We start from the raw sequence: 12,164 nt of genomic DNA, 5'->3' as shown, positions 1-12,164 counted from the left end.
GCGCGCTGACAGCTGACTCACTCTCGCCACCTGTCGGCGGACAGCAGAACTGTCGTGCGTGGGCGCGCTGCTGGTTTACTGTTATTGTAACTCCAAATAGGGACAAACCATGAGGGGGGCTATTTGTATTTCTATGAGCTCTTACGTAATCGTGAAAGTGTCCTGTAAAGAAAAAGAAACACTGACTCAAAAAAGGCACCGAAGATAGACGAAAATAAAATATTAAATATATGCAAACAAATGTAGGCCTTTAGCGTTTCGAAATATATACGTATACACTGTATTTTATTGTTTTATTTGTATTTTATTTATTCTGTAGTAGCCTAATTTGTGAAGCACTTTGAGCTTCATTATGTAAGGCACTTTACAAATAAAATGTAATATTATTATTCATTTTATGTGCATGATAGGTCGGATTAAATGCTGTCTTTTGCATGCACAATGATAAATGTAAATGCTTTTTCCACAGGGTATTATTTTGAATGGGTGTTGACTGACATGCTTTTTGTTGGCTTCCTCTGACCTTTCACATGTAAATGCAATACACAAAGTCATCAACTTGTGCCTTCAAATCTACTCGTTCTCTTAGGAAACTATTATTATTATTACTATTAAAATGGTCAGATGCATTAAAATTATGTTTTGACTAATGGTTCCATCATGTTTACCCATCACACATGCTCATTTGGATGTGTGTGTGTATGTTCAACCATTAGATAATGAACATGGACACCCACTCGGATATTTCATATTCAGCTCAATGTCAACATCATTAACCCCAATTATACTAATTAGATTTGGTATCTGACTCATTATGAGTGTTTCTAGCTCTTTTTCGGCTCTCTGTGGGGGAGGAGCAGATATTCACAAGAACATACATTGGAAAGAAGACCAATGCTAAAGAGATTCAGCCGAGAATGATTCCGAGCCAAGCACAAATTTACACTTATTTATTCATTTTTGGAGAGAAAAGTATTTTCTTCATACAAAACAAATAAATGATTAAAACTGTAATGTTAGAAAATACTGGAGTTGACTTTCGGTTTCAACTGGAGCAGGTAGTAGCACATGTTCTACGACAGCTCCACATTAAATCCAAATAATATTACAGTCAGATCTTTTAATACTCTTTATTGTTAGGAAAGGAACAGAGTTTTGATTCTAATTGATTTTTCAATATTGTTGATCTGGGATATTTGTAGTTAAAGGGATACTTCACCTCTGGAAAGATGAATGTGTATTTAAAATGGGTCATTTATGTAGAAGAAATGTGAAATTATTTTTGAATTTGGAGGTTTTTAGACTGAGAAAAGCCAGAAAATGTATTTTTGGCTTATGTGGATGCAAGACATTAACTCCCAGAATGCACTTGCTTCGCTGCCTTAGAAGGCCACGCCTACCGGTAACGGAGAGCAGTAGTTAAACAACAAGTCTAGGCTACTAGTGAGTCTCCGTGATGAGTCTGCCCGAAAATGTGTTTCGAGATCCCCCAAGATGTCCGGGATTCGGCTTTTGCGTTCTACAGTCGCCATTCATTATGTTTACTGTGGCGAGCAGGACGAGTGAGGGCCGCGGGAGAAGTGCGCGAGGCCGGTGGCGTGATTACCGATGAGCGGCCGACACCTATGAGACACACCGGTCTCGTATCTCTCACGGAGGAGCGGGAATTTTCTTAGCAATGTTAAAACGCACATCAACCGATCACTTGTTTAGCGTTTATGTAAACACTACATTCAGATTCACCAATCGGAATGAATTCAGTTAGATTGAAACAAAAGGTGTGCATGTAAACAATGAATGGCGACTGCAGAAAGCAAAAGCTAAATTCCGGACATCGACGGCCGGACATGTCCGGGAAAAAGAGGATGGTAACCCCTACTACTCAGCTTTCTCCACATAAACAAGAGCCTGCTAGCTTAGCTTCCAAAAAAAGATGGCTGACACTATGTGTACATTCTGTGAGTGAGATCCCACCCTCTATGGGCGGGTTGAAAACATGCGGGACAGCCCCTACTACTGACTGTAGTCTTTAGCCTCTGGCCAAAAAATCCTCCGATGACGCAAAATGACGATTTTTGCGTCATCGGAGGATTTTTTCCAGACAAAAAATACATAAATCTTTCGTTTTAGGGGGATATGAGGGTGGAAAGCATGGTAATTCGAAAATACTAGGTTTTCTACTAATACAAAGCTTAATGCTAAATCCTGAAGTATCCCTTAAAAACATGCAAGCCAAACCTCGTAAAGTAGCGGATCAGATTCTGGCCGTGTCCGCCTCGGACTCTGCTACCGAAGATGTGTCGGCGGAAAGTACTCAGGACACGGGTAACGCTGCAATCTCTTCTCTGCGCTGTGAAATGCGCTCAATCAAATCGGATATAGGGGAGATAATAGACTCCAAGATTGAATAACTTGCTGTCTCTATACGAGGAGAGATAACGGCATTCCAACATGAGGCCAGTTCTGCGATTTCGGCTGTTAAAATCACGGTGGATGAGCATTCTTCAAAACTTGCAAGCTTGGAAACTAACGCTTCCACTTCTTCGGATACAGTAACCAAGCTTGAACAAGAGGTGGGACATTTAAAGCAGGTGGTGGAGGAGCTTTCGGACAAATGCACGGACCTTGAAGGACGTAGTAGGAAACAGAACATTCGCACTAAGGGATATCACCACGTAACTTCTGATGGAGGCTTTATCGCTAGATAATCTGCCACTTGTTGATCGTGCTCATCGCGCTTTGTGAAATCGAGGATGATGAACCACCGCGGGCTTTCGTTCTTCGGCTACACTACACTCACGAAATGAAAGAAATTTTGCAGAAGGCAGCCAAGATGCAGCAAGTCACTTTCAAGGGGCAAAGAATCAACATCTTCCCGGATTACCCTCCAGCAGTTGTAAAACGCTGCGCGCTTTTCAAACGAGCAAGGGAACTGCTGAGGTACAAACCTGGTGTCAAGTACGGTCTACAGTACCCAGCAAAGTTAAGGATTTCATTCAACGGCAAGGAACATTATTTCACAGATCCAGACAAGGCCGTCAAGTTCGCAGAAAACTGCTTTGGATCCGGGTGGTTGTTTTGAAGATGTCACGCATCTGAGATAAGTGCCAACAATACAACTCTCTGAGTGTAATTATTTTGTTATGATAAGTGTAAAATTTTCATAACCACGACCAATTACGTATCTGTTCCTTTTGATTTTTCTATATGTTCTGAGATGTTCTTCTGAAATTATTTACTGTGGAGCTGTGTTGATTATTGTTTGAGGGTCAACGAATAAGATATTTATGTTAGGTGTTCACTAGAAATTTAATTATCACTCATCGCTGTTCTGATACTAATTTGTAAATTTTCAATTTACCTTGTCCCACGCCGCTGGTTCTAATTGTCGGTCAGATGACGGGGTTGTTATTTCAGTTGGTGGGTGGGCGGGGTGGGGACCTGTTTAAGATACTTCAAAGTGTTAATTTGTGTGGGGATAACAATATACAGTTTTAGGTCCCTAATGATGCAGAGTAATGCTGTAACATCAGGTAACAGACAATGGTTTGTTTTTGCTTCGTGGAATGTGAAAGGTCTAAATCACCCTGTTAAAAGAAGTAAGGTACTGTTACACTTGAAATCAATAGGTTACTGTCGTAACCCCGGTTCTCTGAAACATCGAGTGGAGAGATCCACCTATGGGAAGGGCATCCGTACCTGACCTCTGCAGAAGCATCCAATTGCACCAAGTCTGGCAAGACAGACAGAAGCGCGCAGCCAATGCCAGGTAAGGCCCCACCCCCTTACCTGAGGGCATACAACGCCTGCAAGTGCTGCTGTTCTCCAGTAAGTATATTCGCTTCTCGTGCGGCAAGCGGGGCAAAGCTGGTGGATCTTCCCACTCTATGTTTCAGAGAACCAGGGTTACGACAGTAACCTATTGTTCTCTTTCATCATCTCAGGTTCGAGATCCATCTATGGGAGAGACATGGTCAGCTCCCCGATTGCCCAATACACTCACAGTGAGGTTCTGTAAGCCAGAGAAGGACGGTCACCCAAAGGGGTGGTGCCTGACACGTCCCATAATCATGAACCCGACATACTTAAGCACACACATAACTGCTGTGTACAGGCAGGACATGAAACGTGTGTGGTGGCACACACAAGAGAAGGAAGGGTTAAGACGACCCCACCCCCAAAACAGAATGTCCTACGAGGTTCTAGTGATATCCAGCCGGTAGAAACACACAAACGTATGGGGAGAAGCCCAGCTGGCAGCAGAGCAAATGTCCTGCAGCGATACTCCCCTGAACAGAGCGCCCAAGAGGCGGCTAAGCCCCTCATGGAATGAGCTCTGATGTCCCCTGGGGGCTGCACTCACTTCAATTCATATGCCAAAATTATAGCGTCCACAAGCAAATGTGAGAGGCATTGCTTGGATATGGGATTCCCCTCCGCAGAGGAGAAAGGTGGAGGGTGAAAAGCGCACAGCTCTAACACCTCCGATGTGAACGCAGGGAAACATTTCGGCATGAAGGCCGGATTAGGCATAAGGAAAACCTTATCTCCACCAAGAGAGAATTTAGTGCACGAGGAATGAACCGAGAGGGCATGTAGCTCACTGACACTTTAAGCTGATGCCAAGGCCTCAAGTCTTGAAAGACAGCAGTTTTGGGGAAATATTTCCCAGGGTCTCAACAGGGAATTGAGACAGAGCCTCCAGCACCACGGAGAGGTCCCATTAAGGGACTGTTCTTCTGATGACTGGCAAAGAGCGACGGGCACCCTTCATAAATCTGCAGATTAGAGGATGCTGCCCAACCGTTGAGCCCTCAAAACCTACATGACAAGCAGAAATCGCTGCCAGGTAGACCTTAATCGTGGAAAAGGACCTGCCCTTATCCATAAGGTCTTGAAGGAAACACAAAATATCAGGAACTGATGTGAGACAATGCCCAACACACCACCCTTCGAACACTTGCCACTTACAGCCATATAAGGACCGCGTAGAAACGCCCCTGGCATTCTGTGTAGTAGCAACCACACGCGGGGGAAGCCCTAGTGCGCTTAGGTTCGTCCTCTCACGGGCCAGGCCCAGAGAGCCACCCTGTCCGGATGTGGGTGATAAATCTCCCCGTTCGCTTGGGACAATAGGTCTGTACGGAGGGGGATGCGCCACGGCTAGCCATATAACAGAGGGATTATCTCCGTCAATCATGGTGCTTTGGGCCACCTGGGTGCTATCAGAATGAGAGTCAGGCCCTGCTCTCTCGCCCTGGCCAGTGTGGGAATTATCAGGCACAGGGGAGGAAAAGCATACAGCAGCACTTTGAGTCATGGGTGGGCCAGTGCATCTATCCCGAGGGGCGCGGTCACGTCCTTTAGCGAGAAGAACATAGGACAATGGTAGTTTTCGCGAGAGGCGAATAGATCTATGGTTGCCTGTCCGAATCTCATCCATATCATACCCACTATCTGAGGATGGAGACGCCAATCTCCATAAATTGGATTCCCCCTCGATAGAAGGTCCGTGCCTCTGTTCAGAATGCCTGGAACATGAGTCGCGCGTAACGACAGGAAAAACCCATCTTCTCCACACCAAAAGCTTGCGAGCAAGAGTGTGAAGTTTCGACGAGTGCATGCCGCCCTGACGGTTGATGTAAGCCACTGCCGTGGTATTGTCACAGCGTACGAGCACATGATGTCCCTGCAGGCGAGGCAGAAAATGATTCAGAGCTTTCCATATGGTCATAAGCTCTAAATAATTTAAATAATTTATGTGCGCTGAACGTAGTCTGCTCGGCCACAAACCGTTCACCGTTCTGCCCACCTGGGTGGCACCCCAGACTGTTAAGGACGCATCTGTCGTCACAACTTTCTGCATCATAACCGTCCCCAGAGGGGTTCCCTGTGCGTAAAAGTCTGCGCTCTTCCAGTGGCGCAAAGCTGCCGAGCAGACGCGCATTACAGAGCGGCAAAGATCGCGTATCGGGCTGAAATGTAGTGACAAATCCCATTTCATGAATGCTCTCATTCTCAGGAGTCCCAGCAGCAAAACCTGGATAGATGAAGCCATAAGACTCTGCAGCCTGAGGCATGTACGATATTGTACTTTCACCCCCTCTCTGAACTGCGACAGGCCCTATCCCGGGGGGCGCGGTTCCCGGGGGGCGCGGTTCATTAGAGAGAGAACACGCTCTTGAGAGAGACTGAGTTCAACTCCAAGCCCAGGAAAATCACAGTCTGACTGGGTGTAAAATTGCTCGTTCACATTCACCCTGAACCCGAGAGATGTGATGTGTGTGAGCACACGGCAGGTGTCCTGGAACACTTTCTCCTTCGATTCCGCTATAATGAGCCAATTGTCTATGTATGTCAAAATCCTCAGACCTGACAGTCTCATGGGTGCTAAGCCCGCCTACGCACACAGACAGAAACTCCGGGGGCTTAATGAGAGCCCGAATGGCAGAACTGTGAATTCATAACATGTGCCTTGGTAGGCGAAACGAAGAAACTTCCTGTGTGGCGGATAAATGCTTATGTGGAAGAAAGCATCTTTCAGATTGACCGATGTGAACCAGTCGTTCCGTTTTATGGCGCGGGCGAGAGAGCCATCAGTTAACATTCTGAAATTGTATTTCCTCAAATGTTTGTTCAACACAAGGAGGTCCAAGATTGGGCGGAGAGAGCCGTCCTTCTTTGGGGCCAGGAAATAACGAAAATAAAATCCCTGATTTATCAGATTGGGGGGCACCACCTGAATCGCTCCCTTGTTTAGAAGGGAAGATATTTCCTCTTTAGAATTTGTGCAGCGCTCTCCTCCGTGTGTGAAGAGAGAACGTCGTTGAAGTGCGGGGGGTTTCATTGCAAACTGCAGTCTGTAGCCCTGCATTATTACACATCACCCACTCGGGAGCCGAAACAGTTTGCCAAGCCAATTCGTGACTCGCGAGTGTTCCCATCCTGTGTAAACTCAGCTGGCTCATTTGTGATGCAATGGCGCGCTCTAGTGGACGAACTAGGGGCAATATGCAGGGCTTCACAGAGATTTTCTCTCTCTGCAGGGAGGTCCTCTCTCTGTAACGAATTCATTTGATTTGTTTGTTTTAATGTGTTTTTTGTGTTTTGTATGCGTTTTGTGTTGGGGAACACTGGGGCCGAAGTCTTTATTAAATGGGTGAGGGGAACACAGTATGTGCGGTGTGGTGACACTGCTTTGCACTTTTCCTCACAATAGACCCCCTGAACGTGGGGGTAGAACAAACAACGTCCACTGAACACATGGGCTGGGCAGCCTCGAGAGGGGGGTGGCCGACCCCTCCATAAGAAACCCTCCGTCTCTTGAACAGGGGCTCTAGCGCAGGAAGAGAGTCCGAAGAGCTTGCGACTCGTGAGCGCAGACTCGATGCCCCCATCGGCCGAACACCAGGCAGGCCGCTTGCGTTTCGAGTCGGTGGGGGTAGGGTCCGAGGGTTTTCCCGCCACGGTAGGAGTCAGTTTCCCCCAGGGCTTTGCAGAGGGTGGGTTGCTCTGTCATGGCGGGGGTTTGTCCTTACCCTGATGGAAGTTATGTCCCGAGACAGAGGGGTTAGGCAAAGGCGCAGGGGGTGTCTGGCCTGGGGCGGCCTTCCTGGGAAGGCATAACTTGAAGGCCTCGTCTTCCTTTTTATAGTCGTCTCATCTTTGCTCCATCAATGCGACGGCGGGGCCAAAGAGAGCCCGGCTGGGAAATATGGCAAAATAATTTTAAATTAATTCAGGTACAATTACCAAACATATCGCAAGGTCTTTTTGTCTTTTTATTAATTTAATTAATAAACGAATTATATTAAACTATTGTCAGTGCACTACAGATAAACTGGTTCTATGCCTTCATTAATAAAACTTGTTTAAAAAATACAATGCCTTCTGCATTTTTGTTTTGCTTTTCCCTCCATTGTACCGAAATCGCACCGAACCGTGATGTCTGAACCGAGGTATGAACCGAACCATGACTTCTGTGTACCATTCGACCCCTAATAAAGAGGGTCGTGTATTATCTTGTCTGGTGAGTGTTACGACACCGTCTAGGGTGAGGCCGCAACATAAACTGGAATTGGAAACCAAAGATCCTTTATACACTTTTATTTACAGAACCACAAATGAAAGCACAACTTTAGGGGTGAGCAATTCCTTTCCTACTTTAGTGAATATAATAACTCTTATTTAGTGGATATATGGAGACTTTTTCATCCCACCGAGAGAGATTATACCTTTCACCACTCACAAGTTCATAATGTATACACACGCATTGATTACTTTCTGGTAGAAAACAAATTAATTTCCAATGTCTTAAATAATAAGATCCATGATACTAATTTCAGATCATGCTCCTGTCACATTTGAACTTCTCCATAATAATCTAACACCTTCACGTCCTGCGTGGAGAATGGATCCTCGACTTGTCAATGATCCTAAATTTTACGATTTCAATCTTACACAATTGGAAATATTTTTTGAGAAAAATGACACCCCCGAAGCGTCACCAGGACTACTTTGGGGAAACACTGAAAGCCTTTTTAAGAGGATGTGTTATCTCGTATCAGGGGTCCAGAAATAAACTGTATAAAGCAAAACTTTTAGAGTTAGGTTAAGGAAACAAATTCATCAATTACTCTAGATTAGGAAAATGCCCAAAATCCCTCATTAGAAACGTACAAAAAAAATCTACAGTTAAGATACGAGTACAATAAAATTGTTTCAGATAAATTAAGTAAATCATTCCTCTTCATTAAACAGAAATATTTTGAATTCGGGTTGCTTGCGAGGCAGTTGCGTAAATTAGAAAGTGAAGACAATTCATAAGATCAAGACAAAGCATGGGGCACAATGTATTTCATCCAAGGATATAAACAACTGCTTTAAGGAATTCTATTCAATTTTATACTCATCAGACCCTTGTATTGACTTACAAGCTATGGATAAGTTTCTAAATAAATGTAACCTTCCCTCTCTTACTCAGGATGAGCGTGATTCCCTTAATAATGATATATCTTTAGGAGAGTTAAAAGGCACAATAAATTCCTTAAAGAGTGGTAAAACTCCAGGCCTGGATGGCTTGCCCTCTGAATTATATATATAAAAAATGAGTGATTCCCTCTCCCCCTACCTGCTCAGAACATTTGAGGAGGCATCAGTGAATGGACTGCCACCGAGATTCAATGAAGCAATCATAACTGTTATTCCCCCAAAAAAGGCAAAAATACAGAGGAGGTCGAAGGATACAGACCAATTTCTCTCCTTAATGTCGATCAGAAGATACTGTCAAAAGCCCCCGCAAAACAGACTTGGTGTATTAATTAGTGGTCTAATTCATCCCGATCAGAACGGATTTATTCCAGGCAGAAATGTCTCACAAAATACTAGGTGTCTTTTTAATATAATCTACCTCTCCAAAGATATTCAAGACAATCTGGTAATAATCTCTCTCGATGCTGAAAAAGCTTTTGACCGAGTGGAATGGCACTATCTTTTCGCAGTGTTAGGAAAATTTGATATGGTGATAAATTGGAGATTTTATATAAAAGTCCTAGGTATTAACCAATAATACTTTGTCTGGTCCCTTTAATCTTCAAAGAGGGACCAGGCAAGGTTGTCCCCTTTCTCCTCTATTATTTGCGTTGACCGTGGAGCCTCTTGCTCAATCCATTCGTTCTGACCCTTCTATTCATGGCTTTAACACCTTAAATGCAGCCAAGAAAATATCTTTATGTGCAGAATCTGCAGATGATATTCTGCTATATATTACCAAACCCCATGTGAGTCTGCCGGTTATTCTGGACACTATAAATGTTTTCGGGATTTTTTCGGGGTCTAAAGTTAACCTAAATAAAAGTGAGTTTATGCCTATTGGACTAAAAGATTTATCTGCGATACGATCTTCTCCATTTAAAGTTTCGATGGAAAAAAATACTTATCTTGGAATTGTTGTTACCATTAAATATTCTTCGCTGTTAAATGTTAACTTTACCCCTTTAATTTCCAAATTGCAAGCGAATATTACATTTTTGACAGCACTTCCGATTTCTCGGTTCGGCAGAATAAATGCAATTAAAATTATATTTTTACCACAGATATTATATATTTTCCAGAATGTTCCAATCTTTCTGCCTAAATCCTTCTTTAGGCAGTTGGATTCGATTATTCTTCCGTTTTTGTGGGGATAGAAACTTTTGACTTTCGTCTTTATTACTGGGCTTCTCACATCAGACAATTTTCAATGTGGTTGGATGATCATAGTGTTCCTCCAGATTGGCTCCAAATAATTTGTGATCAGTGTTATCCCTATAATCCGGGAGCGGTGATTCTCTCTCCTGTAACTCTGAATCATTCTATCTTTAATAGTAATATCATAATTGGGAATATATACGTCGGAACTGGAAACAGATAAAAGAACATTTCAAGATAAAGTCCCTTTCATTTCTAACTCCTTTTAACAATCCATCATTTACGCTATCAAGATTAGATGGGACCTTTACGCAATGGGAAGAATTGGGTATACGTACTATAGATCATCTTTTCTTTGATGGGGTTCTGGCATCCTTTAGTCAACTGCAACAGATTTTGACTTCCAGTAATTTTTTTTTTTTTAGATTTCTGCAGATGAGGTAAAATGGTAAATGGACTGCATTTATATACCACCAAAGCGTTTTACATTTTGCCTCTCATTCACACATTCACACACTCATTCATACACCGACGGCAGTGTCAGCCATACAAGGCACCATCCAGCTCGTCGGGAGCAGCTGGGGTTAGGTGTCTTGCTCATGGACACCTCGACACTTGGTCAGGTGGAACCGGGGATTGAACCACCAACCTTCCGGTTTGTAGACAACCTACATGAACCACTGAGCCACTGCCGCCCCTTATGGAATTATATACGTGCTCATACACCTTCATTGGATATTACATCACCCTCAATTATTGATAAATGTCTTGATCAGTGTAAAGGAAGTAAAAAGGCATTATCGATTATATAACTTGCTGCAATCCTTTAATTCTCCCTCTACAAGATTTCTTAAAGGTGCTCCAAGCGATGTTGGGTGACGTCACTTCTTGTTGAAGTTCGAAGTATTGTCAAACAAAACGGAGGCTAGCTCCACCCTCCCTCCTCCTCATCCACACACTAACCCCCCCAACCCCCACGCCCAAATCATTCTTGTCGGTTATTGGCTGGAACACTGTTTGTTATGTTTCATGGTCCAGGTTGGCCCAGTTTGCTTTTGTTGCCGTTTGTGGAGCCTGGGGTGTCTACAGAGACCGCGTTTTTTACAGTGTGTTCAGGGGACAGGCAGCTAACGGATAGTGAGGAGATGTTTACTGTATGTGACAAAAAATGTTTCGGCCTAAAAAACCCGTGACATCGCTTAGAGCACCTTTAAGGAGGATTGGGAGAAAGAACTAGGAGAGGAAATTTCTGAGGAAACTTGGCAGAAGAGTTTAAAAGATATCAATGAACATTCTATCAATTCCAGATGCTGCCTTATTCAGTTTAAAGATGAACTGAACTGAAATTTGAAAAATGGTGATATAACAGATCTATTTTATTTATTATCATTGGTACAATTATTAAAATGGCAGAATTTGTCAAAAGGGATAAAACTGTCCGTTGAAAATGTTGTTTTTGTTACACGGGCGCCGCCATGTTGGATTTCAACATTCGGCGACGTCACTGGCATGGTAGGCTACTCCGTTGCCAACCAACACCAGCAGAGCAGCCATAGCATGTAAATAGTCTGAGGCTAGCTGACATGGCTGGGGAAACAGAAACCAACAGGTCTAGGGGGGGGGGGGGTTCACACTGTATTGCCCCTGGCTGTAGTAATGAATTGTATAGGGCTAAGGCAGCTGGGGTTACGATACATTTTCACAGGCTACCTTTGACAAGGAAACCAGCCCTCAAGTCATGGCTAGCTGCCTTAAAACTGTCTAGCCCTCCGACAGCCCCTGGATTTCGAGTCTGTAGTGAGCATTTTTTAGTGACAGACTATTTAGTAGGCCTGTCGCGATAGTCAATAAATAAATTAATCGCACGACAAAAAAAAATAGCTCGATAATTTTTCCGGCCGCGATAATTTCCATTTGCATGCTTGTTTGTTTTCCTCTCTCTCTAGCAAAGAGACTGGATGACAACTCGAGGTTCC

Source organism: Rhinichthys klamathensis, unplaced genomic scaffold, assembly GCF_029890125.1.
Source record: "Rhinichthys klamathensis goyatoka isolate OS25496 unplaced genomic scaffold, OSU_Roscu_1.1 h1tg000210l_1, whole genome shotgun sequence".
Classification (NCBI taxonomy): domain Eukaryota; kingdom Metazoa; phylum Chordata; class Actinopteri; order Cypriniformes; family Leuciscidae; genus Rhinichthys; species Rhinichthys klamathensis.
Note: the sequence above shows the minus strand (reverse complement) of the source record.